The following is a 12387-nucleotide window of genomic DNA, read 5'->3' on the forward strand; positions in this document are numbered from 1 at the left end:
AAAAAGTTGGCAATACTGTTCTTATTACTTATTCATTATCTTCGCTTTCGGTACAGATCATTCAGTGTCTCAAACTTTGAAAGACATTGTGGTTATTTACTTATTTATTTATAATAGTGCTTAAATGATTAATCTGGCCTGTATCCATATGCTACTGAAAAGGAATTTAATCATTAAACAGGTTCAATCAAGTTTGTTTCAGAAATAATTATCACAGGAGGGTAGGGAGAAGATGAAGCTAAAACCTTCTCTGTGGTGCACAGTGATAGGATGAGAGGCAAAAGAAACTAGTAAGAACACAATTATTTAAAGAATATAATTAATTAATTAAGTATAAGGATTTCCTCATTTTGAAGATTATCAAGCATAGGAACAGGTTGCCCAGAAATGTTGTGGAATCTCCAACCCCAAAGATTTTCATTACTTGACTGGTCAGGTCTCACAGTAACCTGATCTAGTTTGACCTGCTTTAAAAAGGAGGCTGGGCTATATGACCTTCAGTGGGTTTTTTTTCCAACCTAAATTATCCAATGATGTAATGACACAAATATGACTCATGATAAGTTATATTTGCTACTTTATGTTTTATAATGTATTTTAAAATATATAAAGATATTTTCCTATTGGTTGCTTTAAAGACAACTGCACATCATAGACAACATTATGATAATCAAACATATTATTAGATGCAAAATGAGGATAAACACTTTCTGACAGACTAATGTACACAATAACTTTTTCAAGGTCTTGAACAATTGAAAGAATATATACAAGTCTGAAGAGCTCACTGGGAGGGCTTCAGCTACTTATTGTGTATGTCTGTAAACTCTGCCTAACTTGTAGCTGACTTCTTTACTGCTTTTTTTCTATCTACAATGAGACTAAATTGATACCTAAAATTGTGAATCTTACTTAAAAAAGGAAAGCAAATATCTTTAAATTCAGCCTTTTTTTTTACTGCATAATAGAATTAGAAAAGTTTTGTTGCGCCTTCTGTTTAAAAGTATTTACCTTTCTTAAAATAATGGCATCAGAACTTCTATTAGTACTTTATGAAGAATCAACTAATACCATGAAAATCTTTCAGATGAACTACGTGGGGAACTACTGGTGTATGGATTAACCAGAATCTAAAATTTTCAGTTGTATATCTGTTCATTTGTATTCAGAGGTTTGAAATTATTTGATATCTGTGACTGAAGAGAGTTCCAGAATTTGAAAGACTCTAGCTGCAGATAGATTTAAATTGTGAAAACTTGAAAGGATAGTTAAAAGTCTGGAAACTGGAACAACACTGCATTGTGCTGTAATTTGGCTTTAGGGAATTACAAGTGCAACCTTTCCTACAGTGCTAGACAGGAACTGTGGAGTGTTTACAGGTATCAGGGGAAGGCCTTCTATTACCTCCTCTAAACTGGAGTGTTTATTTTGCCTACACAAGACTAATAAATTCCAAAGGGAATAATTACAAATAACCTGAAATTCAGTAGCTGCAGATGTTTACTTTCAACTATTTTACAGCTATTATTACCCAATCTTAGAGTGCAGTCTCTGTGTGAACATTATTAATTAATATATTTCTATATGTGCACACACGGCCATAAGCTGCCTGTTAAATTTAGCAAAATTATATTTTAAAGGAATAGGAAATATTGAATAAGATATTGTTTTGAATCTCCTGCAGGATGACGGTGGCCTAAAATCTTTCAATACTTCAGAGATATTGATAGCTTTTTTGGACTGAGCAGATAGCCTTAGTTTCCTGTGAACCTAGTCAGATGTTTAAAACCCAAGTTAAAACCTAAATGATAAATTTTTCATTTTATTTTAGTCATGGAAACAGAACTTATTTCCTTTTTCCACCAGGTGCTGGTGCTGTCAAGACTATGACTTTTTTATTATTGGCTCTGAGGATAGATTGGGTCTTAGTTTTCCAAAGCTATTATTTTGCAAACAATAAATCCACCTGCAAGAAGATTTTAAGTTTCTTGTTAATGCACGTTCCCTAATTCTGAAGGTACAGCAATGACAGAAAGGCTGAATTCACTGCAAAAGTTCCTCTTACTTATTGGAGAGAGGCGTTTTTAGCCTCAGATACTTAAAAATCAGTTATTCTGGGAAATCAGTAGAAGTCCTTAATGTTGGCTTCTGTCCACTTCAAAGGGAAAAGTGTTAAGAGAACAATATGCACTTATGGGCAATAATTATTCCAAGAAATATCAAAGTTGTTCCTGAATTGAGAAAACAATTTGAACTGCAGATGAATTGCCACTTTCTTAGCTTCCAGAAGTCTAAAAACTAAATACAGCTTAGTATTTCTAAATATGTGTTTTATTCAGTGATTTCATGTAAGATTTTCTTGAGCAGTAAAGGAAAGATGAAATCAGATTGAAAAGGCCTAGATTTGTTTTTATAATTGAAATAACACTGCAGACGCTTTCACTTTTTGGCTACTGCATGGTTGACCTACACCATATCAACTGAAAGTCCATTTTTTTTCATGGTTAGCAAGTCTGACTGGAGTGTGAAATACAGAAACAAAAGTCACTTTCTGGACTTGTCTTGACAAGGTAGAAGGCATGACAAAATCATATGGGATAGTTCATGGCAGCTTTAGAAGTGTCCATAAAAATCAAGGACATATGACTGCATTACCCTCAGGCGATTAAAAACAGTCCCTGCAGAACTGTGTTGAGATATAGTAGAGATGTTTCAGGGTATTAGAACTGCTCCACTGCTCAGTTAACAGTCTTTGGCAGTGCATAACTGCATCTTTTTACATGCCTAGTTAATGTAAAGAGCAGGACTCTCCAAAGATTTCAAAGGATCCCATCATATTTTACTTTATCTCATATTCTTTCAGTCCCGCAATTTTCATTTACTTGAAATGAAAGCAAGTTGATTCTAGGAGACAGAGGTTTAGGCAATAAATATTGCTATCTGCTATAATTGAAGACAAATGGCATGACTTTGGTACTGAAGTTCCACTTCACTTTCTAGACATTTTGTCTTGCGGTGAGTAGAGATACCACTACCTGTTCCCTCCGCCTCCAAACTTTTCTTCCTCATACTTCTTGTTCTGACTTCCTCATTCTAACTCAGACATTAATTTTTTTCATCTAAATTAATCTAGTTTCCACTATCTCAGTTTTTGTACAGTCTCTTTCTTTTGTCATTTTTGTCTCATATTCACAGCCTACCTACTTGGCTTTCTTAATTTGAGTTCCTTTTGAGGATCCTTCACAAATGTCATTGTACAACATTTATTCTGCAGCTAATACCAATTCTCTACCCCTTTTAATTGCTGGGTTTCAGTCCTATTCTTTCCTAATCCTCTTGTCACTGCCTTTCATATCCGCAGACTGTTGTATGTTTTTTGAACATGATGCAGCCATAAATCCACAGAAAACAAACCTTTAAAAGAACAGAAGGAATGGTCCAATAGTGGGTTGCTTAACAAAATGAGTATGCATATAAATGGAATAATACATTTACCTTGTTAAATTAAATATATAACTCTGTGTATATACATATTGCATATGTGTTTTAAACTGAATGTTATATACAGATGTATTTATATGTACTTAATGTTGCAAGTCATTATAGGGTTTTGTAGCCTTTTTATTATTTCAAGAATTGCCCATAGAAAGCAAAAGTATTTTGATAAATTTACATTTCATAATTTTACATTTCATAAGAAGACTCAAAAAACTGTGTCTTATAGATAATACACAGCATTCTCACAGTTCCCATCTAAGACTGTGGGTGGTGTGTTTTCCTGTTAATATTAAGACCAACAAATTAAAAACAAATGTTTGGAAGAAACAAAAAATTAGGATAAAAATTGCAACAAATTTTAAATAATGCTGTTTGGCCTTTCAGGTGTAAAATCATTGCAAGATTAAAATAATTTTGACATGCCAATCCTGCAGGCTACATTTTTTATGTACTTTGTGAAAATGGTAAAATCAAAATAAATGTCTGTGAATAGAGTGCTTCCATTACTGTAATAACTGTGAGATCAGCTACATTTACTATCTTTCATGTTATTTTTTAAAAGATGAGTTAACAGGGACAGAAGGTTGAAAAAGGAAAACTGCTGAAGACCTCAGAATTGCCAAGTGGTATATGCAATTTTTTCACCATAGATGGGGTGTTTTTTTTCCCCCAAATTGCTCTTTTGATGATTTCCATTTTAAAATTTAATTAGTCTGACTGTATTTTTGCAACATTCAATCTGTTCATTAGATATTCAGTGTGACTTACAAAAAGGTAATAATAAGAGCACTTAAAGTGTAGTAAAAATGAGGACTAACCATTTTGTTTAGGTCACACTTGCAGTACGTGTTCTTAAAATTACACAAATCAAAATTTTAAAACATTTTCAGATGGTGGGGTTTTGTACAAAAGAATTGAATGTTTTATCTGAAAATTCTAAGTCACTTTGAATAAGGATTTTATTGGCTTTATATAAAGAAACAGAGAAGATACATAAAAAGTTAACAAGGAAAATCACAGTTATGAAATGTCTTCTATACGAGTATTAACTGACTAAACTTAATCTTCTCAGAAGACAAGGTTAAGAAGTTGTCTGAGCCACCTGCAGGACATAGCATTATAATAAGTCAATGCAATTCATAACTGTATATATTCTGATTTGCAGAATATATAGGTTGTATTGAACTGCACTGCGATATGTGTTGTAGATGCAACAAAATGACTATTAATTTATGAGCAGTGTATATTTCCCTCACTATCTCATTTTTCATATGCACTTGGGTTACATGAATAAATGGTTTATAGCAGGGTCTAACTTTCTTGGTCTCTCTGATCATGGGTTCGTGGTAATTGGTCTACTGAAACTCATCCCTGTGTAGATACAAAATGAAAATATTTTGGCCCGTTACTCTTGACTCTTGAGAACAATTCTTAAAGCTATGAAGTCCAGCTATTCCTAATGGTGTCTAAGTTCAATGCAAAGGCTTGCGAAACTAAGATCTTTCAAAGAGTTTGCAAAGTTAAAAATTAAAGGACACCAAAACTCTGATAATTTACAAGAGAGTCAAGAGCAAAAAGCCTGGTTGTTAACGGTGTTGTAATCCAGTGCAAGAATTACTTCCATTTTAAAAATATTTGTATTGCAAACATATGGCTATGGCCAAAAATATTAAAATTGTAAGGGAAAGGCTGGAGTCTTCCTACATTGAGCAATATCCCTATGTGCTCTTCTACTCTCACACTATCCAGAGTAAGAAAAGGATTAAACCTTGATCCAGAAACCATACTATTTTAGTTGATCTAGCCTTGTATAGTGTCAATACCCAAAGTGAAATTGTACAAATTTTTTCAGCATCTGTTCTAGCCAGGTCTATGCAAAGGGAGGTGGAAAAAAACCCACCAAAACAACAACAAAACAAGTTATCCAAGCATTGGAATATGTTTATTTCTTTCTCATCATGGAAACAAAAGTCCTATTTACACACCCTATGGACAATTAGTCAGGTCATAGGTCAAATTATGTATCACAGAAAAGTCAAAAAGTTATTTAAGTCAGATCCTTTGCTTGTCCTGTAATTGTATGCTTACACAATACTAAAGCAAAGGAGTTAGGAACCTTACATATTATGGGTTTTCAGTGGGATCTAGATTCCTGTCTTCCTTCAGTGCTTCTGAAGATTGGAAATATCAACACAGGGCAGAATTCTGTAGTGAACCTCTTAGGAGTAAATTCTGTAGAGAAGGGTGTGGAGATGGCTAAACTTGATCTTTTCAGTTGGATTTCAACATGGATGGATTACTGTTTTCAGGCTAAGTGTAGTCCTCACAGTTTTCCACTCACTTAAATAAAATCAAGTTACTATTATTAGAATATTTAATCAGAATTATAAAGTTTAAATAATTAAAACCAAAACCAAGAAAACCTACATTATTTCCTCAGAATGCCACCACTCAATAGAAAATTATTTCATTCATATCCTGGAAGAGAGATTTCATTTTTTAAAATTAAAAAAAAGCACAGGATACTTGTGGTTTTTCTTGTAAATTACTCCAAGGTTTTCAAATACGAACATATATTAATATAAGATGTTTCATTTTCATGGGTCTGAGATATCTAAAATAAAACTGTATTTCATTTCAGGTGTTTAAAACCTTCTTGTTTCAGTGAAAGGCATCCTCTTGCTGTCCAAAAACTGGGAGAAAATCTTTGCTAGAATTTCTTTGCCAGGACTCTGTGACAATGATCTGCCTGGAAAAGTAGACAAAACTCTTCAGTTCAGGCTTGCCAGTTAACATTGAAAGCAAAAGACAGACATAAGCTCTGTGAAGTCACCAATCATCTTGCAGTTGTTTTATTACTGCTGGAGCGCTAACAGCCAGAAATCCCATTGATTATGGCATAGAAGGCATTTTTTAAGAAAGGGGGTCACACTTGAGTCTAATGTAAGTGCAAGAAGAGCCTTTGGGGTTCAAAGATGCTTCTGGTTCTTGTTTCAAAAAGTCTTTGCCTTGTCACAGACCTCAGCCTCATAAACAACTTGCTTCACAGTCCAGGCAAAGGGTAGTAGCTCTGCAAAAGGAAGAGGTTCAGTTAAATGACATCATACTTCAAGGAATTGTTACAAAGGCTGAGTGACTGAGATGGTTAGAGCAAGAACAGAGCTGTGTAGGAAAGTCAAAGACATCTGTATGAATTGTGCTTGCCTCCTACTACTCAAGTCCCTTCAAAAGGTATTTAATAAGTCTTTAGCGAAGTTGCATATATGATCTGTATGTTAATGAAGCTACTCTGTTCATTCCATGTTCTTTTCACACATATTTTAATAGATTTGAAGAAAACTAACCGCTGTCTCTTTCTACAATTGGCCTATACACATTTTAGTTTATATGGGAAACAGAATTAAAGAGGACAGAAGACAGGTGGAGCTTCAAAAAACTACTTTCAAAACCAAGACTTTAACTTACAATATTTGTAAACTGCTATTGCATCTGTCCTGAACACTCAATTTTAATTTTGATTATTTTTCTGTTCACTCCCACAATTTCAAAGAGTTTACCAAGGGGAAGAAGAGAAATCATGCACCAAATTTACTGTGACTGTGAAAAGGAGTTATTATAGATAATAGTGAACCATGATTCTAAAATTAACTTGCCAGGTCTTTGATTCACAAGCCAATACCTTAAGAGAGAATTAAATAACACTGACATCATCGGACAAGATAGATAAGGAGATATGTAGGGTAAGGAGTTTCAAAGGCTGCAGTGAGAGAGACAGCACTGAGGAGCCATGGGCAGACCCAAGTTCTATGTGAGGAATAATTGTGCTGTGAGAACTTAATGGTCATAACTGGGACTGCTTTGAAAAACAAATCACTGAATACTGTAGATCTTGATAGTTCCCCTGCAAAGAAAATGAACCCTTGTCTGAGCCTGGATCTGTTATCTTTTTAAAATTTAAGTTCAATGTTTTTAACACAAATAGAACATGTGAAGAAAATTTTGAAAGGGAGTGATTTAGTATTTTTTTGGAAATTGAAGTACCTATTCATAAACCAAACTTGTTTACTATGAGGGAGGGGAAAAAAAAATCAAACCTACTATCTCTACTAAAAAGTTGTAACACTAAACTAAAATCACAAGGCTGATATTCAGTGCAATATTCAAGCATAATCTTTATTCTAAGGATAAATATACATTCGCTCATAATGTAAATATACATTAGCATTTTCACAGATTGAAAAACAATTATCGAGTAGGGTGTTTCATGTGTTTATTCGTAAAAAAAAGCACAAATGGCATCAAGATGAAATTTCACAAATAGTTTTTCATTGGTAACAAACTTCTTTGAGACTGCCTAGTATTGCTTATCCAATTTTTAGATGCATTTTCTTCATCCCACTCTTCTCGCATAATGAGACAAGTTTTATTCTTTAATAACAGAAAAGCAAATTTTGGCCTTTTCTCTCTACTTGTATGCAAGCTGATCATAATTTGGGGAGAGAATTTCACTTAGTGTTTATGTTCAGCTATTTCTCAAGAAAAAAGAAAACAAGCAATGATATAACAGATCCTTGATCCTTGAATGTTTCAAACACCAAGAGGGTTATTCAGGAGGAGATTTATCAGAAGGTCCCAGAGTCTGTTAGCTTCAATCTCCACTTTCCTAGCCCATTAGCATTACCTGAAACAATGCATACTCACCAGTATCTACGGTACTGGTGATTATGCAGCTTCCCAACCTTCCTCCTCCAGTTATACTAAGGCTGCATCTATCTGCAGCCATGGGAGTACTTAATTTTCCTTGGTTTTCTTTTTTTATTGGGAAGGGGAAAAAAATATCCAGTGGTGTTGTACCAACTTGTACAACAGCAAAAAAGATCCTGGACAAATGCTAGAGCAGTAAGCAAATGACAAGGCTGTTGGCTAGGCCCTGGATGTGACATGACAAAATGCTGGACATGATAACAGTGTGGGAAGCAGACAAATTACAGATACTGCCATGGGAGATGGCTGGATTGCACAGTTGGTTAAGGCAGCGGCACATGAGAGACAGTGCTGTTTGGGGATACTGTCAGGTAGTCCTGTGCATGATCACTGCAGCTGGAGCAGAACCAAGCCTGCTTTTCTGACTATCCCATAAGGGGTTTTGAAGTCAGGAGGGCAGGAGTGGGATGAGGATTTTTCCCTGGCCAACAGGGGAGAACCCAGATGGATGGACTGAACATCCACATGAGTGTGGTGGCGTCCCTTGCAGGTCAGTAGTTTCCCAACACTTTGTTCCATAGAAGTGTTTACAGAATTTACTCAGTTGAGGCTGGACACACACCCAAGGAGAATGACCATTCATATCCAGATTAAAGTAACTCTTTACTAATGGCCATTTTACAACACCATTAGAGCAAGATGTCTTTCGCTGAATGATAGAGCCAATTGAAAAACAGCTTCAACTTAAAAATGAAGTGGACTCATTCTTTTTATAGGGCTTGTCCTATCAGCTTATCTCTAATGTCAAATAACAGTGTACTCTCCCTCAAAGAAAAAAAGAAAATAGGAATCATTACTGATCAATTATGTCAGCTTTTGCAGGAAATAAGCAATTAGAACTTGCACACAAAATCGATGGTACCAGTCAACTTTCTACAACAATTAATGTCTGGAAGACAGGAGTACTGACAAGGAAGACTAATCTGGAGCTGCCAAACCTGAAATACTTAATGAAACAATGAGGTAGAGGGCTTTTTACTGTAATAGCCTATAAAATAACAACAGCTACAACAAAGGATGTATAGCCAGATGAGGTAGAGCAAATCATTAAAAATCCCTTGGTAACTAACAGTGTAGAATTTTCTAATATGGAATTCTACACTTCAGAACAAGTATAACACTATATGATGCTCTCTCCTGTGTCAGCATTAGATTACAGGAAGAGAGAGGAGGCCTAAATGGTAAAATAGCTACATTGGTTGTTTATATTCTTTTTTCATCACCTTGATTAAATTACATTTTGTTTGTGCTTGTGTTTCATAAAAGTCAAGTCATAAGCTTACGTATACACTGAAGGTTGCTCATGCATATTTTCCTTGCTATGGCAAGGCATGTATTTCTAGTTCTTTTTCTTTTAAACTGGCTTACTCCCATTTTTTTCCAACACAGATTCTGACTGTGTAGCAGCCTTTCTTCATCTTTTTTTCATTGACAATTGAGAAATAAATAGTAAGTCATCATCATAACCAGACCTACACAAAACCTGAGAATTACTCTGAATGTAAAGTTCTTCTGAAAGGAAATAGTATATTTGGACTTCCATGCCTCTTCTCATAGGTCTGGACTCGTTACCTTGAGGACAAGACACAAAAATATGTCATGCAAGACTGTTTTGAGATTCACATTATGGGACTCGGTGGAACATAAATTGAAATTGTTTAGAGGGTCTGTGTACATTATTATGTGACTGGCAGCTGTGATTAAGATGTCTTACAGACCACCTTTCTCAGCAATTTGCTTGACAGCAAAAGTAGTAAAGACAGAATAAAAATACATGCATGAATTTGACAAAATATCACTCTAAACCTATATAGCTTTGACACGAGGAGCTAATTATTTTTTTCTTTCTTTCTATTTACATCCAGTTATGAACACAAAATACTAATTTTCTGAATTCTGTTCACAGTGCATTCAGATGTGTAAGGGTATCTGGCTAAAAAGTAGTCAAATACACATACAATAACCCAAGTTAACATGACGGGGTAAGGAACTACTACAGCTCATCTGCATCAGCTACTCCAAAGGCTATTGATTGTAAAAGATTAAGCCTTTATCACTGGTGTTAAACACACCAACATTATTAAATATCTCTCAGGAATGCTAAACTAATGAGGACTATTGCAAAATGGGGTATAAGAACTAATATACAATTCCTGAGGAAGAATTTGGAAAGAAAATTTGGTGCCTATACAAAATTGATAATGGGATGTTTAGGAAAGTGGCTAAAGGTGGGAAAAGGAAGCAAATGAGGTGATTTCAGAAGAAAATGGAGAGGAGTGTCAGAAGGGTCCAGTTGCTTATAAGTAGGATGGTGCTTAATATGCTTGTCTGGCCTGAACTTGATCATAGAATCATAGAATCGTCTAGGTTGGAAAAGACCTTTAAGATCATCAAGTCCAACTGTTAACCTAGCACTGCCATCCCACCACTAAACCCTGTCCCTAAGTACCTTGTCTACTCATCTTTTAAATACCTCCAGGGATGGGGACTCGACCACTTCCCTGGGCAGCCCATTCCAATGCTTACCAACCCTTTTGGTGAAAAAATTCTTCCTGATGTCCAACCTAAACCTGCCCTGGTGCAACTTGAGGCCATTTCCTCTTATCCTATTGCTTGTTACCTGGGAGGAAAGACCAACACCCATCTTGCTACAACCTCCTTTCAGGTAGTTGTGGAGGGTGATAAGGTCTCCCCTCAGCCTCCTCTTCTCCAGGCTAAACAACCCCAGTTCGCTCAGCCGCTCCTTGTAAGACCTGTGCTCCAGACCCCTCACCAGCTTTGTGGCTCTCCTCTGGACATGTTCCAGAGACACAATGTCTTTCCTGTAGTGAGGGCCCCAAAACTGAACACAGTATTTGACGTATGGCCTCATCAGTGCGGAGTACAGAGGCACAATCACTTCCCTACTCCTGCTGGCCACACTATTCCTGATACAAACCAGGATGTTGTTGGCCTTCTTGGCCAACTGTGTATGCTGCTCGATCATATTCAGTTGGCTGTTGATCACTACCCCCAGATCCCTCTCTGCCAAGCAGCTTTCCAGCCACTCTTCCCCAAGCCTGAAGCATTGCATGGGTTTTTTGTGACCCAAGTGCAGGACCCAGCACTTGGCATTGTTGAACCTCATACAGTTGGCCTCGTCCATTGATCCAGCCTGTCCAGGGCCTTCTGCAGAGCCCTCCTCCCCTCAAGCAGATGTGCACGTGCCAAATTTAGTGTCATCTGCAAACTTACTGAGGGTGCACTCAATGCCTTCATCCAGATCATTAATAAAGAATTTAAACAAGTCTGGCCCCAGAACTGAGCCCTAGGGGGCATTGCTTGTGACCAGCCACCAACTGGATTTAACTCCGTCGACCACAACTCTCTGGGCTCAGCCATCCAGCCAGTTTTTTACCCAGCAAAGAGTATGCCAGTCTAAGCCATGAGCCGCCAGCTTCCCTAGAAGAATGCTGTGGGAGACAGAGTCAAAGGCTTTGCTGAAGTCCAGGTAGACAACATCCGCAGCCTTTCCCTTGTCTACCAGGCAGGTCACCTGGTTATAGAAGGAAATCAAGTTGGTCAGGCAGAACCTGCCTTTCATTAACCTATGCTGGCTGGGCTTGATCCCCTGATCGTCCTGCACATTCCTGGTGAGCGCACTCAGGATGCACCACTCCATAACCTTCCCTGGTACTGAGGTCAGGCTGACAGGCCTATAGTTCCCCAGATCATCCTTACAGCCCTTCTTATAGATGGGTGTCACATTTGCCAGTCATGTGGGACCTCCCCTGTTAACCAGGACTGCTGATAAAAGATAGAGAGTGGCTTTGCAAGCTCCTCTGCCAGCTCCTTCAGTACACTCAGGTGGATCCCATCTGGCCCCATAGACTTGTGGATGTCCAGGTGGCCCAGCAGGTCATAAACCGCTTCCTCCTGAATTGTGTGGGGTTATTCCACTCTCCATACCTGTCTTCCAGCTTGGGGGGCTGAGTACCCTGGGGATAACTCATCGGGCTATTAAAGACTGAGGCAAAGAAGGCATTAAGTATCTCAGCCTTTTCCTCATCCTTGGTGGCAATGTTCCCCCTCACATCCACTAGAGGATGGAGGTTCTCCCTGGTTCTCTTTTTGCTGTTAATGTAT

The sequence above is a fragment of the Egretta garzetta genome, unplaced genomic scaffold, assembly GCF_000687185.1.
Source record: "Egretta garzetta isolate BGI_Z169 unplaced genomic scaffold, ASM68718v1 scaffold304, whole genome shotgun sequence".
NCBI classification, from domain to species: domain Eukaryota; kingdom Metazoa; phylum Chordata; class Aves; order Pelecaniformes; family Ardeidae; genus Egretta; species Egretta garzetta.